At 36.7% G+C, this 20,814-nt stretch overlaps 1 protein-coding gene across 1 annotated transcript in view; it reads right to left on the bottom strand.

Moving 5' to 3' along the window:
• Positions 1-2,478: 2,478 nt before the first annotated feature.
• Positions 2,479-20,814, bottom strand: part of LRRIQ3 (leucine rich repeats and IQ motif containing 3) — a 194,614-nt gene continuing 176,278 nt past the window's right edge. The window contains exon 9 of the mRNA XM_034643783.1: positions 2,479-2,626. The gene's annotated coding sequence lies outside the window, so the exon portion shown is untranslated. The remainder of the gene's footprint in view (positions 2,627-20,814) is intronic.

Below are 20,814 nucleotides of genomic sequence, written 5' to 3' on the forward strand. Positions count from 1 at the left end.
GTTGTTTTGTCTCACAGTTGTGGAGCCAAGAAACCCAAAAATTAAGTTGACACAATGTTTCTTCAGCCCCTAGTCAGCCCCTTTTCCAGTACCTAACGCCAGCCTCACCATCTTCTGCCTGGATTATATTAGCAACCTCCTAATGGACTTCTTGCCTCCAATCTTATCCCACTCAAACCCATTCTCCACTTTAGACCCAGAATGATCTTTCTAAATCACCCATTTAATTATGTCATTCCTCTCCTCAAAGCCCTGTATTGGCTTGCAGCTGTATTCAGGATAAGGTCCCAAGTTCTGATGATGCCTTTCAGGCCCTTATTTAAATGAATTTCAATTCTTTGAATTCACCCTGTTTTCTCTGCCCATCAGGTCACTGCTCTTTTGTTTCTGCCCAGAATACTCTTTCCACATCATCCCTTTCTTCATGTGGCTAACTCAACTGAGCCATTAATCCTGGCTTAATACTTTCCTGAATCTCCAAAGGCTAGATGAGGCTCTGCCCTCGACTACCATCAAGAATTGCCACAGCACTCAGTACTTAACTCTTCCTAAAGCACTTCGCACTCTATTATAATTACCTGTGTACCCCTCTATTTTCCCCACTACTCTAAATCCCTCGAAGGCCAGCATCATATCTTGTCTTGTTCAATGTTCTGTTCTTAGCACCTCTTCACATAGTAAGCACTAAGCAAGATTTTTCCAAATGGGGAAATTAGTAAAAGAACCAAATTATTCAAAGAAAGATACTTGTTTGGTTACTCCTGATATTTAATTTCTGTGAGCAGAACTGTCCCTAAGCTCATTTTATTTTGTTTAAAGATTTTATTTATTTGAGAGAGAGAGAATGAGTGCGCGTGCGCATGCACAAGTGGGGAGACGGAAGCAGAGGGAGAAGGAGAAGCAGACTCCCCACTGAGCAGGGAGCCCAATGTGGGGCCTGAACCCAGGATCCCGAGATCATGACCTGAGCTGAAGGCAGACGCTTAACCAACTGAGCCACCCAGGTGACCACCCCCCATCAAATTCATTTTAGAGATTGAGCTTCTCTAATCTTAATACATTGGAATATTGCTCTTAAGTTATCAGATACAAAAATGTAACATTTTATGTAAGGTAAACTCATATTGGACTCCATCCCACTACAGTTAGCTGCTGATGCCCCCAGAGCACCTCATTATAAGGTGGCCAGACTTAAAAGGCTTGGACACCAAAGATGCATGACTAAAGCAGATGTCTCCCTCAGCGGACAAACCTTCCCAGCACAAGAAACAGTTCTGCGCTTTGCTTCAGAACACAGAAATGCCTGACACAAAAAGAAAGCATGTGAAAGACAACAGGTATTCTGAGATATTAAGAAAGGTATAGAAGTGAGGTCTTTGTGCATAAAATAGAGCTCCTTTGTTTTGCAAATCAAGTTTAATTCACACACACACACACACACAAGTATCCCCCTTATTGGAAAGAAAAGTGTGAAAAATAAAAAGAAAGAAAGAGGAGAGGAAAACACTGCACTTTAAAGGATGTTATTACTCCACCTTGTCAAACTGGAATCATGAAACTGCATAGCTTTCCACAACCCTTTATGTCGCCTTGCAAGAATAAAAGCAAAGCAAAACAAAAGCTAATGATTTTTTTTAAAATAAAGAAGCACAAATATGATAATTTGGCTTATTACCACAAAGTGCAAATTTTGAATGCTTCAGAAAAATACAACATTGATGCGGGCTAATGGGTTCTTCCTTGTAACTATATGCCAGGACACCTATCAAAAACATGTCCAGTCAAGGGATTGACATGGTTTTAAAGCCAGGCCGTTAATCTGGTGACAGCATTCCATTAAACTAACTCTGCAAATCATTTTATTGGAGGACTGAAATATTGGAGAGAGAGCAGGACCCTTGTTACTGTCCTATTGACTGATTACAACATGATTGCTTAGGGACAAGCCAGTTGTTTGCATTATGTAGAAAGATAACAAAGATAAAGAAACTCCTGTTTGGAGGAACTCAGCTTTCTAAGGGGATACATTTCTCTTTTTGACTCTCCACAGTAAATAGAAAGAAATCCTGTTTTTGTATTTTTGGTGGGATGGAGAGGAGGTTGATTTCATTTAAGGTAACATAATTAATATACACATTTTTGTTCTATGAATAAACTGTATGTAAACTTCAATAGAATTCCAAATAAATTGCTATCTAATATAACTTTATACACTTACTAAAGATTTAACTAAAGTTAAATATTTGTTCCTCAAAATATGTAGTTTGTTACTGGACACAAAACTGGTTCTGACCTCAGGTTTGGCTGCTCACTGCTCAAAAATCAATACTCAGAAGAGAAGTGATGCTGGAAAAGGAAAGATTGTTTTATTCAGGAAGCTGGCAAGATGATGGACTAATGTCTCAAAGACCATCTTCCCCTTCCAGGCAAAGCCAGAGAGTTTTAAAGGGGAAGGAATGGAAAAAGGGAAGTGGGCTGTGTGCAGGAGAAGCAGGTGTCCAGGGGGTTAGTCACATGTCGACATGACTCCGAACAGACTTGAGGACATCAGTGGCAGCTGTTTTCAAATGCAGTCACTCCTACTCTTCTGGGAAAGTTTGTTCCTTCACTCCTCAAGGCCAGTGGTCTGCAAGTCGCAAGGGAAATAGGTTAGTTCTGCTGCAGGTCAAGGGACTTTGGTCAGCAAGCAAGGAGTTCATAAGTTTGAAGCAAGTTAACCCTTAAGACCAGTTGGAATGCTGCTACAGTTTCTCAGATTTTGATTTCTAATAAAGATATGACAATAACAGCCAGAAAAATATTAATCTAACTAGGCTAATTAAACATTTCTTATGGTTGCATTTACCAGCTTTTTAATTCAGCCTGAGTTTGCCACTAGGAAAACTCATGAGATTTATTTGGGGTCATTCTCTAAGATACATACTCAATTCTTGATTATCTAAGATAGCAGAGTGTAGGAAATAGCAAAGATAACTTACAAATCACTCCCTTGCCTAAACCTCTACTAACACATTTCACCAAGCAAGTATTCTTCAAGTATTAATGATCAGGAAAATGACCAAAGGTGAGTAGTGAAAGAGAAAAACAGAAACAAGGACTCTGGAAAATGTGTTAACTACATGATTAACTCTCAAAATATTCCTTTATGAGACAGAGGGGGGAATAAGAGGATTGTTCCATTGCAGAAAACGCAGGCCCAGATTCTCCTGCTGGGTGTAAGTAATATACACACACAGAGGTCTAACATATTACAAGATAGAAACAGAGAATAAACAAAACAGCCTTATGGGGCAGTAGAATAAAATATTAGTTTTGTAACTGTGGAAGGAGGCAGAAATTGGTTAAGCAGTTTTCACCCATTTATAAAATATCCCCAGATGCCTATAGGTACTATGCTAGATGCAGGAATAGGGGTCAGTAGGACAAATACAATAATTGCCTTCAGGAATCTATTGGGAAACTATATATTAAGTAAATGACTATAATTAATTAATCAATCAATTAGTTAACATTGTAAAAAGTCTGTCAGGAAATAAGGCATGATATGAAAATACAAAACAAGGAAAACACAAAACAGAAGGAAGTATCCTCTGAGGAAGTAAAATTTATTGAGTATATGCTGTGTGTAAGCTAACATACTTCACATATACTTTTGTGTGTAGTATTAAACTTTCTGATAATGAAATGTGGTCATACAATGAAGTGATGTTAAGTCATTTACAAATAACTATAGTAAGAAGGAGAAAGCACTGCCACCTAAGAGTAGTACTGATAAGTTTTAGGAGTATCAGGGGAGAAATTGCTACTGTTTCATTTTCTTATAAGATTGGTTAAAGGAGGAAAGACATTCCATGCATATGGATTCAAAGAACTACTATTGTTAAAATGTCTATACTACCCAAAGTGATCTACAGATTTAATACAAACCTTATCAAAATACCAAAAGCATTTTTCACAGAGCTAGAACAAACAATCCTAAAATTTGTATGGAACTACAAAGACCCTGAATAGCCAAAGCAATCTGGAAAAAGAAAAGCAAAACTGGAGGTATAACAATTCCAGACTTCAAGTTATATTATAAAGGTGTAGTAATCAAAACAGTATGGTGCTGGAACAAAAATAGACACATAGATCAACAAAATAGACGAAAACCCAGACACAAAGCCACAATTATATGGTTAATTAATCTTCAACAAAAGAGGCAAGAATATGCAATGGGAAAAAGACAGTCTTTTCAACAAATGGTGTTGGGGAAACTGGACAGTGACATGCAAATAATGAAACTGGGCTACTTTCTTACACCATACACAAAAATAAATTCAAAATGGATTAAAGACCTAAATGTGGGACATGAAACCATAAAAATCCTAGAAGAGAACAGAGGCAGTTACTTCTATGACATCAGCCATAGCAACATTTTTCTAGATATGTCTCCTGAGGCAAGGGAAACAAAAGCAAAAATAAACTATTGGGACTATATCAAAATAAAAAGCTTCTGCACAGTGAAAGAAACAATCAACAAAACTAAAAGTCAACCTTCAGAATGGGAGAAGATATTTGCAAATGATATACATGATAAAGGGTTAGTATCCAAAATATATAGAGAACCGATACAACTCAAGACCCAAAAAACCAAATAATCCAGTTAAAAATGGGCAGAAGACACGAACAAATATTTCTCCAAATAATATATACAATGGCCAACAAACACATGAAAACATGCTCAATATCACTCATCATCAGGGAAATACAAATCAAAAGTACAATAAGATACCACCTCACACCTGTTAGGATGACTAACATCAAAAACATAAGAAACAACAGGTGTTGGTGAGACTGTGGAGAAAAAGGAGCCCTCATGCACTGTTGGTGGGAAGGCAAACTGGTGCAAGCACTGTGGAAAACAGTACAGATTTTCCTCAAAAAGTTAAAAAATAGAACTCTCTTACGATCCAGTAATCACATTACTGGGTATTTACTCAAAGAATACAAAACACCAATTTAAAGGGATACACATACCCCCCTGTTTATTGTAGCATTATTTACAATAGCCAAATTATGGAAGCAGACCAAGTGTCCATCAATAGATGCATGGATAAATAAGATATGGTGTGTGTATATATATATATATGCACCCCATATCTTATTATACAGAATATTATTCAGTCATAAAAAGGAATGAAATATTGCCATTTGCAACAACATATATGGAACTAGAGAGTATAATGCTAGGTCAAAAAAGTCAGTCAGAGAAAGACACATACCATATTATTTCACTCATATGTGGACTTTAAGAAACAAAACAAATGAACAAAGGAAAAGAGAGGGAGAGAAACCAAGAAACAAAATCTTAACCATAGAGAACAAAGTGATGGTTACCAGAGTGCGGGGGGCGGGGGGGGGAATGGGTGAAGCAGGTGTTGGGGATTAAAGAGCACACTTAACATGATGAGCACAAAGTAATGTATATAACTGTTGAATCAGTATATTGTACACATGAAACTAAGATAAAGCTGCCATGTTAACTATTCTGAAATTAAAGTAAAAACTTAATACAAAATAATAACAAACAAAAGATTAGTTAAAAGAAATTGAAGATAGACAGCACATTATCTGAATTACAGTGGTGACAGGCATACCTCTAAATGACTTCCCAGGACCAGGGGACAACAAAGGCTGAGTGAACAGCTTGCATTGTGCATACAATAATGCGTTTTACTAAGAAAGTCCTCTCAACACAACTTCTGGGACCAGATCCTATAATGACATGAAAACAATGGTCCCAAGGAGCTTCTAGAGCTGGGCTTTCTAGCAGATCATGGTGGTTATAGGGTTGTTAATTTGGGGGCATGAAGTTCAAATTCTACTGGTTTCAAAAGCTTCCATTTTATATCTCCTTATTCAATAGGCTAAATTAATATTACCCATAGGATATGAGGTTTTATTTAGGAAAACTGATAGAAACCTGCCCTCTTTTGATTAGCCTTTATATCAGTAGAAATCCTGGGCCCCATAAATGGAACAGTATTACATGTATGAATGGTACTTCAACAAACGAGTCAAATGGTAATGAGTATACATGCAAAGCAGTCTTAATAATTGGTCAAATGAACCTCAATGAACAGTACTTTTTGTTCCTTTCTTTAAGAAGAAATCTGAATGCCTTCTTGTTAGGGTTAACGTAGAGCATGAAATCAGCCATAATACCTTGCTTGCTAAAATGTAACAGGGAGGCCACTGAGGGCTGGGAAGTTTTCGGAGAACCCCTAGGCCTTTGGAATGCGGATGCCCGCGTGACCACTCTGCTGTTGGAATGCCTCAGGGAGTTGCCTTCTGGAAACTTTCTTAGCCCAAACAGCCGCCTGGTGATCTAAGAGTGTAGGCACTGTCCCTGAAGCTATGTTTAGCAGAACTCGTAGAACACGCAGATTAGCATATCCTATCTTTCCTGTAAACAGATCCACCTAGTTCCAGTAAAACCCCTTGGCACGCATTGTGTTCTAGAGAGACAGTGATAAGGATTTGTGTTTATCCTGAAGGACCAATAAAAGTGGGAGCAAAGATTACCCTGCAAACAGCTCTTATCCAAGTCTTGAAGATTTATTTTTAATAAGAACATTGTTGATTTTCCTAACTATATGAAAAATGCACTACTGTGATCTTCTGAAAATGAGAATTTCCATAAATACTTTTATAATTTCAAGTAAGACAAGTTCATCTGAAAAATGTTCTTATAATTTCTAGCCTAGACATTTAGTTAAGGTTAAAAGTGAACAATACAAGTTATTTTTTTGTTTGTTCAAGTGCACATGAATTGATACAATTTACTTCATATCCTGTTTTAGCTATGTTTCATAGTTGGTCAATTCACTTCAAACACAGAAAATGCTTCTCTCTCTCTCTGCTCGTTTGTAATCTAAGAAACTTGTAGGTTGTATGAGACAGACGCTGATATAGTTGCTGCTGTTAACAACATTCCTCAATTGTCAACTGTGTGCATGGTATTAGATTGCTTTAGGTACTGTGGAAAGTTGTAAGAAGATGGATACTGTTTCTGCCCTCAACGCAAGTGCAATCTAATGAAAATCATCTCACACACCTCTAGAAATATAAGATACGCTAGAGAAACACGTTATAAATACTTAAAGAGCAATATACTCATGTGCTAGATTGACACATAGAGAAATGCCTCCATTTCTTTGCTCAAAAATATGTTGGTGGGGCTCCTGGGTGGCTCAGTCCGTTAGCATTGGAGCCTTGATCTCGGCTCGGGTCATGATCTCAGGATCATGAGATCCAGCCCTGCCTTGGGCTCCATGCTGGGTGTGAGCCTATTTAAAGATTTTCTCTATCCCTCTCTCTCTGAGCTTCCCCCACTCCCCACTCCTGTTCTCTCTCTCTCTCTCTTTCTCTCTCTCAAAAATTTCATTGTGATTCCATTCCTAATAACATTACGAACAACAAATATCAAAGGGGCCATGAGAGACCCAATCGTCTAACATGATAACATGGTAGTTAAATTTTACAGAAAGTTTAATAAGCCCTGGAACTTTATACATATTATTTTATTTAATCCTTAGGACAACACTACCTACAAAGTTTATCCCCATTTTCCACATGAGGTAACTAAGGCTTAGAAAATTAAATATTTCGTTGGATCATATAGTCAATAATGGCAGAACTGAGCTTTTAAAAACAAAATGTTCTAACTCCAAAGTCCAAGCTGTTTCCACGCCAGGCCTCTCAAGCCTACTTCACCAGGTGGGTCTAGTTTTCTGAACTCTTTCTCCTTGCTACATTGTTTATATTTATTCTCTGATCTCGGCCAATTACTTTCTTCCTTTTCCTTCTAATCCCCAGGTACTGCAGCTCCCTGCACTTGGACCTGGGCCCCAGCCTCTCCACCAGAGCTTCTAGCTGCAGTCGTCAGTGACTGCTTGTCCAGTCCTCCAGCTGGCTTTCAGGGCTTCCCTTCCTCAGCGCCTCACATTCTTTACGTCCTAACCTCCCTTTACTCCCCAAATACTTTTTGAAGTGGAGACTGATACAATCCCCAATTTATAAAACTCCTCTTTCGCACCTTCATTTATGCAACTGCAATCAATTTTCAAGAGACAATTAAAGAGACAGGGAACTATCATTAATTGAGCAGCTTCTGTGTCTGACAGTGTCCGCTGGTTTATTTGCATCTTACCTGGTTTTATTTCCAGTAAATATTTAAGGCTAATTGCTCAGTCTCCTGAGTGTTTATGGTATTTATTAATTCAATTTAACAAATGGTTACTTAGTGCTCATTTTATATCAGGCACTGTGTGGATGGCTGATTAGAAAATGATGAGAGGCTATGTCTCTAACTTCATGAACCTTAAAGGCTATGGGAAGAAAGTCAATAGGCAAATAGATCACTGTGTAATACGAAACAACGACAGCTATGTATAGAGTCATAAGCACATACGGGAGGGACACTACACTCAGAAGGGGATAAGAAGGGTGGAGTGACAGACACAATTTTTCAAAGAAGGTATGTGTAGGCAGTCTCTTAATTAGGAATAAGAGTAAGCCAAAGTAAGGGGGGAGGGGATAGGCGGGACAGAACACTCTAGGCAAAAGTGGCACCATCATCAGAGTGGCTGTGTGTGAGTGGAACACAGAGCAAGTAAATGCCAGATGGGGATGAGGTTGGATGCAGGAGAAACTAAATCATAAGGGACTTTCTGTGCCATGTGCAGTTGCTTGGATTTTAATCTGAAGGCAGTGGAGAGGCATTAAGGGTTTATTTTTTAGCTAAGCGGTCTGGATTTATATTTAGAAAGATCAGTGTGCCTGAGGTGTGGGGAGAGAAAAGCTGGGAGGAAGTAAAGCTGGGAGGAAGTATTAAGCAGCTGCGTTGCAGTATATCAAGGTAAAAGATGACAAGGGTTTGAACTAGTGATAGCAAAAAGTACTTGGGTTTAAGAAATATATTCTAAATATTCTAAATGGAAAGAGTTTGTTGATTTTTGGATGAAGGGAAAAGGGGGACAATGGAGTAGTGGGATCCAGAATGCTGCCTTGGTGTCTGCCTTAGACAGAAAGAATAGGGAAGAGTAGCCTCGGTAGGATGGACAGATGAGGGTGCATTTGGTGATAGCATGAGGTGCTTACCGAACTTCCAAACAGGGATGCCCAGTACACAGCTGGGGTATATCGCATGTTCTCTAGTATTGTATTTACCATTTCATGTGCCTTTTGTATCTGACCATATTTTTTTATTTCTTTTTTAAAATTTCAATTCCAATATAGTTAACATACAGTGTTATATTAGTGTCAGGTGTACAATATAGTGACTCAAAAGTCCCATATATCACCTGGTGCTCATCACAACAAGTGCCCTCCTTAATCCTCATCACCTATTTCATACATTGCCCCATGCACCTCCCCTTTAGTACCAAGTTTTGTTTTGTTTAATTCTTTGAGTGAAGAAAAGGTACTGCGTTACAATTCTTCGAGCTCACCACAGGCCAAGCACAGTAAATTGTGTAGAGTGGGAGCTCAGTAAAGATTTGTTTCTTGAAAAATGGGCTGATTGACTGATTGCTATGGATTGACTCTAATACATACTAAGCAAAGGTGGATAAAGTTTGCCTGCGAAGGCTTTTATAGAGGTTTTACGTGAGAAGGTTAGAAGAGCAGCAGCATACCAAATTTACGTAAACCTTCTACCCTATGTATTTTTTATGTGTACCCTAAATACTTGGTATCCTGGAAATTATTATTTATATATTTTTGAGAACAAAGATTGCCTTATTTTGTCCTCCATTTTATCCCCAGTTAATTTCATGGTATATAGTAGGTATTTAATAAATATTTGTTGGAATAAATGTACAAATTATAATCAAGTCATAGTTTATGTATCACAATCACTAGGTTTTAGTTTATGTAAACAGTTATATATACAGTTTATATACCACAATTGTAAATTGTGAAAGCCCATATTTAATAAGTTACATTAAATAATAGATGGAGTTTATGTAATTTTTACCATCCAACAATCACAAAGTATCTTTGTTTGCTATCTTTGATGATATATTTGTAGTTGGAGTCTGTCCCTTTATATCTGAGCAATTCTGCCTCCATCTGCTAGTGATGCCAGATGGAGGAGAGGCAGGGAGACCAAGAGATTAATGAAGCAACTCATCAAGTTGTGTGAAAGGCAAAAATATATAAGAAAATCAAATCTGTTGAAATGCCCTTTCCAAAGAGTGATGGTTGCATATTGTATAAGTTTAAAGTTTCTGGAGGAAAAAAAATAGAGAAAACTTCTGGAAGATAAAAGTGCTAATGACTTGTAAAGATGTCCATTTTGGAAATACGCAGGGTATCATCTTCCCAGTGTATATGTTACACCCTGGTAGCAAAGGACATTAACTCTTTCTGACCATAAGGGTGAAATTAACTACACTAGGGAGTACAGAGTCCATTACTGGAAACAGTTCTCCAAGGCTCTTAGTTGGTGATGGACTCAGACACCATGAAATAAGGGTGCAAGCTAGTTTTTTCAAAGAAAAGTCAGTACTTCAGAACAGGGAGATTGTCTGTGATTTATAGGAGGAAGGAAAAGGCAAAATCAGGTGAACTCTGCTGGATCTTGCAATTCTTTGGAAAGCAGTAGTAAAAATGGTGGGGTGGAGGGAATCCCATACACAATATTTCAGGATAGTATCAGACCTTGGCCAGTGGGAGGTAAAAGAGAAAAAGTCCCTCAAACAGTGCTGTCATGCAATAAGCTATATAACACAACTCACCAGACAAAATATATTCTAGTAGAAATTAATTCATTTAAGATGCCAGTAACTCAGTCCAAATAAATATCACTAATAAAGTAATCATGCAACCATATTCATTAGAATTAGAAAATTCCTCTCTCTAAAGAAAACTCCTATTGGCTTAGCTCTTTCTGAGGCAAATACCATGTAGATGTATAGTTGACAGTCAAATTCTCCCTTAGCTTAACATTACTCTTCTTTACACTTAAGTTCTCAAGGTCAATTTTTTGTTTTTGTTTAAAATTATGCTAATCTTCGTAAGAATTCTGAGTTCAAATCCTTTATTAAACCTGGCTGAGTGGGCAGAATTTAAGATTTTTGAAATGCAAATAATTTTATTTAGTAAAGGTCACAATCAGGTGAGACCAGAAAAGAGATATAGAGGGGGGAAAAGCACAGAGTTAATTTATAGTATTAGGGCTTTCTTGCTGGATATTTTAGGAACACATGATTGCTTTTTGCAGGAATTAAAGTCATTGCGAATGTTCTGTACTCCATTTATTCCTTCATTCGCTTGTTTACTCAACAAACTTTTAAGGGCTCACTATGTATCCATCATCATGCTAATTATTAAATATATATAACTTAGATCTTAAGTTTCCATATCTGTAGAAAGATTAGAAAGGAATTCTCCTTGTGATGATTGGTTAAAGAGAACACACAAGGGTACTCTCTTTAGAGCACCCATACTCAAGAGGTGAGTATGGCTGTGCATGTACTCAAAACATTTTATCTGCTCCCCAGAATTTCCCAAAGCCCCTATGTTAGGCAAGTCCATGTGAAAAGTTCTGGAAAAAAGGCTATAAGCAGATGTGACATATATCATTTTAGAGCCAAGGCATTTAAGAGCTGTTGGACTACCTTCTTTCCACCATGCTCTCTTTCTTGCTGTAACAGACTTGGAGGCCATGTGTAACAGATGTTGAAGCTCTAAAATGGTGGCACCTTCCTCAGTCCCACTGGACACGTAGTTTCAGTGAGAAATGAACTAAGTTGGGCCAAGCTGCTGAAATTTGAGCATCTGTTACCATAGCCTATTTCTGGCTGTTAATCAGAGATTATCCTGAAATGATAAAGGCGGTGTTGATATGAAATATAGAAGTTGTTAAATATCAGTTCAAACATTTCTTGACTTCTGGAAACCATGTATATCAATTCTGAGGTATTGTAAATTATACAAATTTAACATTCAGTTCTGGCCTGGTTGGTGACCACCTCGATTCATGAGATAAATGAAGGTTCTGCAGCTCCAATAGTGACATTTTCTCATGAATTCTCTCCTTCCTCTTCAAGAGAGTGCTAGTTTTCCAGGCTACAGGAAAATCTATAGTGAAGATAATGAAGCTTAAGGTCAGTATCCCTTGTTTTATAGGCTCTTTCTGAGGTTTTCTGCCTGACTTCATATATGTGATTTCAATAGTTTTTCTAAAAAAGGACCCTTACAAGCTGAATAAGCTTCAAGCCTCACAAGTCTGAATCCAGCCCTACAGAGGCTCTCATACGACAGTCTCTTACCTGGAACTAGGCGTTATCTTTTTTTACCACCTATTTATCACACTCTCCAAAAGTAAATTAGATAAAAAGTCCTTCTTTCCTCAAGGCCTGGGAAATTATGTATATTTTCCCCTTCAGGCAAATTAAATCCAAGAGAAGTTTCCTTCGGCTGAGTGTCTGAGCCACTGCTTTTCCTATCTTTAGTCATTTTTAGCAGCTCTCATTGACATAGGCACCTTTGTATTTATGTACATATGGAAACACATGCACATATCCACAGATTTAGGAGTACACACAGAAAGTACATTTTATGATGTGCTGTGTTTTTCCATGTATTAAGAAAACTTTGTAATAGAGACCTTTATTACACATCAATATTAGGTGAATGAAGCCAATATCTACAGATTTCTGACATGCAAGTCAGCCATTTTCATGAGGTCCAGCGCATGTCACAGGTCACACGTTATAATCTGAGATAAATTAGCTAAACAATTAAAAACCTATTCTGGTGTTTTTTTGAAGCTCAAAGTCTCTGGCCCTTCAAATAGAAGAAAGCCAATGTCAACGTGATAAGCAGTGGTTTTCCTCTTTCCCAAAGTACTTTACTTTGTGAATCATGAGGTTTGTGGCCTGGTAGTGGTTGACATTTTCATAGGCGGCCTGACAGTAATCTGTATTCTGGCTAGCAGAAGAGTGGCAGGCGGGGAGACAAGAGGCCAGGAAAAGTATAGTTAATAATTATGCATGCAGGTAGTGTGTTAGGAACTCTTTCCAAAGCTATGATAAAGTACTTCATTCTTTATTTAAACTTTCATAATCACTCTTCTTCTTTATCTAAAGAACCACATTTTTAGAAGAAGCAAAATTCTAAAAAAAAGTCAGCTTTCAAGTTTGTTTTTTTTTTTTTCCCTCCCTCTAAATGTGGGAAAAAAGGGAGAGTAGGAGGTTTTTGAAATTACTATAAATGGGGCTTTTAACCTAAAAGTTGATTCCTCAGCAGAACAGTTGAGATAGTTAATTCAAAGAATAAAGCAAAAAGAGTGTTTTCTTGAAATTTCAGTGCTACTGAATGCCTTAACTCAGCTTTATCAGTCTATAAAATATATTCATTAATCTGTTGTCCCTACACAGGTCAGAAAATTTTATAGAAACAAATATTTTAAGAGGTAATCCTTTGTTCTTGAAACTATGCTAAGGACTAAATAGTTTACACAGAAAATTTAAAATATCCTTCTTTCTTGACTTTTTTTTAGCACTGGGATAAAAAATAAAATACAGGGAATCTACAGTCAAATAGCTGTAACATTATGTAATTAGTTTGATGTAATGCTATGTAATAAGTATTATAATGGAGGCATGCACAGAAACAATGTGAGAAAACTCTTACAGAGTATGCCCCTTGACTCTAGAAGATCATTCAGAAATTCTGCAAGCAGAAAAGGGGATAATAGCACACCAGGCAGAGGAATTTGAGAATTGTGACCAGTCTGATATTTGGAAAATTGGAATTGGGAGTTCTGAAGGCAGGAAAGAGCTAAAAAGGTAGGAACCAGCAAAATCATTAAGGATTTTTTTTTTTCCTACTGAGAAGGATTTTGACTTTATCCTATAGGAATGGGGACCCAACCAAAGAGTAGATTTGCATTTTAGAAAATACGCATGATAGGTTTGAGGAAATAAATAGTAAGAACTAAAGTAAACACTGCCACTGGAGATTCAGAGGAGAGTTTCAAAAGCAGAAATAAAAAGATTCTGATTATATAAGATGTGAAGTAAAGAGGGATGTTAGGGATAACCCTTGGGATAGGTTCTGAAAGGAAAGTCAATGGTTTTAATTTGTAGCATGTTGAATCAGAGTGCTATATGGGGGCATGTGCAGTTAGATGATTAGAAACGTATTTGGTGTTCAGGAGAGATGCTGTTAGGACCTGCTAAAATATAGGTGATGTCATAAACTAAAGTCCTGCATACTGTCAATCAGGAAACATATAGACTGAGAAGATTGTAGGTGGAAGCATGAGTAACACCAACATTTAAGGAAAAAGCAATGTGAAACCCTCCCAGAAAGGTCAGAAGGGTAGGGAAGAATATGAAGACTAGCACATGGTGTTATGGAAGCTGAGGTGAAAAACAGGTGTCAAAGAGGGAAGAATCAATAGTATCCAAGCTTCCACAAATTAAAAAAACAAACAACAAGCAAACTAACAAAAACCCCTGAAAGATGTTGATTTGATTTAGCCAATAGGAAATTATTAGTGCTTTTGGTGAATGTGTTTAGTGAGTGTCATAGGAGTTTGGTGAGTGAGTTTGGTGAGTGTCATAGGAGGGTATGGAAGTTTGATTTTACAGGATTGATATGTAAAACATAGGAGAGAATGTTTGTGCATTTAAATGACTTGAATTGCCTAGATGTATATTTAGAAGACAAGGAATCAGTAAAGGTGACAAAAGGAACATACGGAAAACTAGAGCAAAGAGAGAATAATTATTCAATCATTTCAACATACACATTTACAATAATTTTTTTTAAATATAAGCAGTTTTTCTGTTCTTTTTTGCATGTAGGCTTTACAAGAGGTCTTTCAACTCAGTTACCCCAGGGAACACTCACTAAATCACAGCTGAATAAGACGTCAGTGAATGATCGCTGAGGACCACATATGGTGTATAATAGGACTCTGCCAGAGACAGCTGGGAGTGGAAAGATGGTGACACACATTTCTGACCCCAAGGATTTTATAAACTGGGGAAATTAAACAAGTAGACAGATTACCGGAATACAAGGTAGGATGAGTGTCATGGGGCTGTATGCTCAAACCACCATGACTGACTTTTAATTGTGCCCTTTGATTATCTGCTTCTGATGTATCTCCTTCCAATTTCCCCCAAAAGTTAAAAAAAATCACAGCACTGAAGATGACTGATAGCAATCATTTATTAATATAAATATGAATTAATATAATAATTATTAAACAATCATTATAATAATTTAGCACTTCTTACGGCTCTGGCACTGATCTGGGTCATTAAGGCAAAAAGCCTATTGTGTCAGTTTCAGAAATAATTATTTATATTTGAAAATTAAGATTTATTGAGATGAACTAAGGGTATAAGAATTCTTATTATTCTTACATTATTATTCTTACTGATTACATTGCTAGTGAGAGCACTAACTATACTCACTGGAAGGATATCAGGTAACTTATGAGTCAACAGGAGATCAAGGGGGATCAAACTCAGAAAATGGGTAGAAACCAAAGAAGCTAGGTAGCAAGAGTCTAGGCTGCGCAACGCCACAGAAATTATTATCTTTTGGACTGCTAACACTGGGAATTTGCTGCTGACACTATTAGACTCTTAATGCCATCATGAATGACTTAATTGTCTCTTCTATCACTTTTGCAGGATTGAAAGTGCTAGCATGAACATCAAATGGCTCACTGTATGTCAGAAGCTGGGGTGAAACTTATTTGATTTTTCTAAATTTTGTGTTGGGACATGGGTCCATATCTCAAATCATGACTTGGCCAAAGGTTATTTCCTCAAAAAAGGGCATTCAGATGATGTAGAGACAAAAACAAAAAAAAGAACTTAACAAACGTCCACCTACATTTCTTCTTCTGATACCAACACGTATTTCCCCCAAAAGTGGTTCAATTCTAATGCAAGTAGTCTTTAATACAATTTTTAAAAAAGTATACATCCAAATCTCTAAGAGAAATAATTCAAAGTCTTATGGTTACTACATCCTACTTGGAACTCAGGATCTATGTACAATGTCCGTTATTCTTCAGTTCCCTTATGATATTACATTAATATTATACATATAAGGACTAGGGGAAACAGAGAGGAAGGAAAAGACATATTAATTATGTAAATATATTATTGACACAACAATGAAACAATAGAGGTTGTGATCTTTGTTTTTGCATGTACAGTTGACCCTTGAACAACATGGGGGTTAGAGGTACCAACCCCCCCACATAGTCAAAAATCCACATATAACTTTTGACTCCCCAAAACGGAAATTCTAATAACCTACTATTGACTGGAAGCCTTACTGATAACATAAAGAGTTGATAATATAAACAATTAATACATATTTTGTATGTAATATGTATTATATACTGTATTCTTATGATTAAGCAAGCGAGAGAAAAGAAAATGTTAAGAAAACCATGAGGAAAATACATTGGCAGTACTGTAAAAAATCTGTGTATAAGTGGACCCACACAGTTGAAAACCATGTTGTTCAAGGGTCAACTGTATTTATGAGGCAGAGTTAGCATGTATGATGATCTCCTATACCACATATCAGTGTACCTGTTGCCTTTAGTCAATACTTCACTAGAACAGGAGATTTCACCTGGTAGGTTTACCCAAACATTCCCTCCCAAGAAACGGGCTCTTGCTTGTAAAGTGCTGCCGTAGTCTTCTGTTAATTTTAGCCCTACACATAGAACTAAGATGATTGGAGCTCTATTCACACTCTCCCACATTCTATTTCTCCTTGATAGAGACTTGAGAAAAGGAAGTTTGGCGATTCAGCTTAACACGTGGGCAGGCACCTAGAGGATCTAGGCAGCATGAAACAAAAAGACGTCACACTGTAGGAAAAATTCAGTAAGAACTTGTGGTACTGCTGCCATAGGAAACTAGTAGCTGCCTCTTCTGGAATGTTGATGCTGCAAAAGAGGCTAACAACTATTTCTGTCTTACATATTTATTTCCATGTCTTGGGTATTGTGAATAATGCCACAAAGAAAATGGAGGTGTGGACATCTCTTTGAGATAATGACTGATTGATTGACTGATTAATTACCTAGAAGTGGAATTTCTGGATCATGTGGTAGTTCCATTTTTAATTTTTTGAGGAACCTCCATATTGTTCTCCATTCCCACCAATTTCCATTCCCTCTGACATTGTACAGGGTTCCCTTTTCTTCACATGTTTGTCAGCACCTGTTATCTCTTACTTTTTGATAATAATCTACCAGGCATGAGGTACTATCTAGCTGTAGTTTTTATATGCATTTCCCTGCTGATTACTGACATTAAGTACCTCTTCATGTGTCTGATGGCCACTTGTATGTTTGTTTTTGTTTTTTTTTTAAGATTTTATTTATTTGACAGAGAGACAGCCAGTGAAAGAGGGAACACAAGCGGGGTGGGGGGGAGAAAGAAGCAGGCTCCCAGCGGAGGAGCCTGATGCGGGGCTCGATCCCAGGATGCTGGGATCACACCCTGAGCCAAAGGCAGATGCTTAATGACTGAGCCACCCAGGCGCCCCTGTTTTGTTTTTTTGAAAAGTATCTACTTAGGTCCTTTGCCCATTTTAATCAGATGACATGTACCCCCTGCTTTCCAAAAGTTTGTATTATGCCACTTTGCTTTTATAAAAGACTTACATTTCATTATTGGTCTGTTTGGATTTTCTACTTCATGATTCAGTCTTGATAAGTTATGCGTTTCTAGGAACATATCCATTTCTTCTAAGTTGTTCTATTTGTTGGTTTATTATTATTCACAGCACTGTTATACTTCATATTTCTGTTGTCAGTTGTAATGTCTCCTGTTTTACTTATAACTTTATTCATTTGAGACCTTTATCTTTTCCTTAGTAAGCCTAGCTAAAGGTTTGTCAATTTTACCTTTTCAAAAAATCAACTCTTAGTTTCAATAATCTTTTTTATTGTTCTAGTCTCTATTTCAACTATTTTGCTCTAATCCTTATTAGTTCCTTTCTTCAGCTAACTTTGGGCTTAGTTTATTCTTATTTTTCTAGTTCTTTGATGTATAATGTTATGTCTTTTGAGATCTTTTTTTTTTCCCTTTAATGTAGGGTTATATAGCTATAACCTTTCCTCTTACAGCAGCTTTGGTTTGTTATAGTTTGGTATGTTATATTTCCATTTTCACTTTTATCGAGATCTTTTTTTTATTTTTTCCTTTTCATTTCTTTTTTGATCCATTGGTTGTTCAGTTGTTTATTGTTTCATTTCCATGTATTTGTGAATTTTACTCCTCTTTTAGTCCAGGTTTCTAATTTCATGACATTCTGTTTGGAAAAGATACATGACATGGCTTCTGTCTTCTTGAATTTGTTGAGACAAGTTTTGTGGCCTTTCATATGACCTACCATAGGCAATGTTCTGTGTGCACCAGAGAAGAATTTGTATTCAGCTGCTGTTCAATGGAATGTTCTATCTAAGTCTGCTAGGTCTGTTTTATCTCTACTGTTGTTCAGACCTGTTGTTTCTTATTGATGTTCTGTCTGGTGATTTTTCCATTGTTGTGAATTGCATATTAAAGTCCTCTGCTATTATTGTTATTTATTTCTTCTTTCAGTTCTATTTGTATTTATTTATAAATTTAGGTGCCCCAATGTTAGGTGAACAATTACAATCATTATATTTTCTTGATGAATTGACCCTTTTATCATTATATAATGACCCACTTGTCTCTTGTGACCAATTTTAGCCTACCTACCCCTGCTCTCTTATGATTACCATTTGTTTGCAATATCTTTTCCCAACCATTCACTTTGAGGCTATGTGTATTCTTCAGGCTAAGGTGAATATCTTATAGACAGCAGTATCATTGCATCTTGTTTTTTTATTCATTCAGGCATTCTATTTCTTGATTAGAGAATTTACTATATACACATTTAAAACAGTTATTGATAGATAAGGCCTTACTATTGCCATTTTGTTAATTGTTTATTGACTATTTTGCAGTTCCTTACTTCCTCTCTTGCTGTCTTCCTTTTTTACTTCTTGTGGTAATATACTTTGATTCCTTTATCTTAACCTTTTTTGTATCTACTACAGGTTTTTCCTTTGTGGTTACCATGAGGTTTGCATAAAATATCTTATAATTATAGCACCCTATTTTAAGTTGATAACAGCCTACCTCTAATAGCACACAGAAACTCGGCACTTCTACCTCTTTCTCCGCTCACATTTTAGGTTATTGACGGAATAATTTAGTATTTTTTATATTGTATAATAACAAATTATTGTAGTTAACAATAAATAGCCAAAATAGTAGAAATAGTCAAGTAATAGTTTTGTTTTTTTGTATAATTGTTTTTTTGTATAAAGTATAATAACAGTGCTGTGAATAAGAAAACTTTTATCTGAGAACCTTTTTAGAGTCTCTTTCTAAGCTTGTCCTTATGTGATTACATTAATGAATGTATATTTGCATAATGGCCTCTTTTCTCCTGTTATCCTGTTCATTTCCCATACCCCCCTCCATCAAATGACTTTGGATCAGCCTTGTTAGCCTCTGCAATTCCAAGATTCACTCCTGCTGGCAGACAAAGCCTACAATTTTACCAACTAGTACTTAGAGAAAAAAGTTTGCTACCAGTAGACCTGAGTTTCCATATTTCCATTCTCAATGTTAGTTTCCTCACTATCCAGGAAAGCCAACAACACATACATTGGGATTTTGTAATGGCAGCACCCTTACTTTGGGTACCAAGTTCTCTGTTGATTAAACCGCTATTAACTGCTGGCCTAACGTAGTCGATTGGGTTACAAAAACCTTAACATAATTGAATTTTCTTTGGATCAGGTAAGGAATAAAGTAGGTATTCTTGACCACACTACAAGCAGTGATTCAGGAACCTATGCTCTTTTCATCTTGTGGCTCAGCCATTTTTAGCATATGTTTACAAGATAGCGAAAGAAGAGAAAAAATCATGGAGGACGCTGCATGGTACATACCTGAAGAGTTGGCAATCACTTTTACTCAGATTTCATTGGTCATTATTCAGTCCTGTGCTGCAATTAACTGTGCAAGGGAGGCTGGAAAATATAGACTAATTGGAAAATATAGACTAATTGTGTCCTGGAGAAATAGGATATAGGTTTGTTGAAAAGCCAGCAGTCTCTGACACAGAGACCTTGCGCATATAGAATTTATAGGGCTTCATAGTTAATAAGATGTTGTGTGGTAAGAGAAAGAAATAAAAAATATCTTCTAAACTTTTAATGTGGAAAACCATTTAGATGGTTATGAATCTATTGGAGTTTGGGAACATAGGTGAAACAAGATTGGGGAGGGAGGAAATAATAAACAGAAATAGTGAATTCCATTTTAACATATGATTTAAAAAGTAATTTAGGCCTTCAAAGGCTAGCACACATTGGAAATACAGGAGACATATTAATTCTAAAGATATAACCTAGAGATACAGATTTTTGATTCTTCAAAACATTAAGTGGCAGTAAGGTCATTAGACTGACCTGGGATAGAGGTTAAATAGAAAAAGAGAGTTATAAACAAAAAAATCACTGTGTGTAATACAATCTCTGCCTTAGTACAAAGTAACAGAAACACAGAGATAAGTAAAAAGTTTTTCCTTTAAGAAGCTCACATTCGTATAGATAGAAATAATCAAGGACATTATGGATAACCTGTTGTGCAATAAAGCTTATAAAAGATAAATAGTATGGAATGGGAGAATAAAGGAAGGTCAACAAGCATTCAATAAAGTTATTAGCTG

The sequence above is a fragment of the Ailuropoda melanoleuca genome, chromosome 2 (genome assembly GCF_002007445.2).
Source record: "Ailuropoda melanoleuca isolate Jingjing chromosome 2, ASM200744v2, whole genome shotgun sequence".
In the NCBI taxonomy this organism is placed as follows: domain Eukaryota; kingdom Metazoa; phylum Chordata; class Mammalia; order Carnivora; family Ursidae; genus Ailuropoda; species Ailuropoda melanoleuca.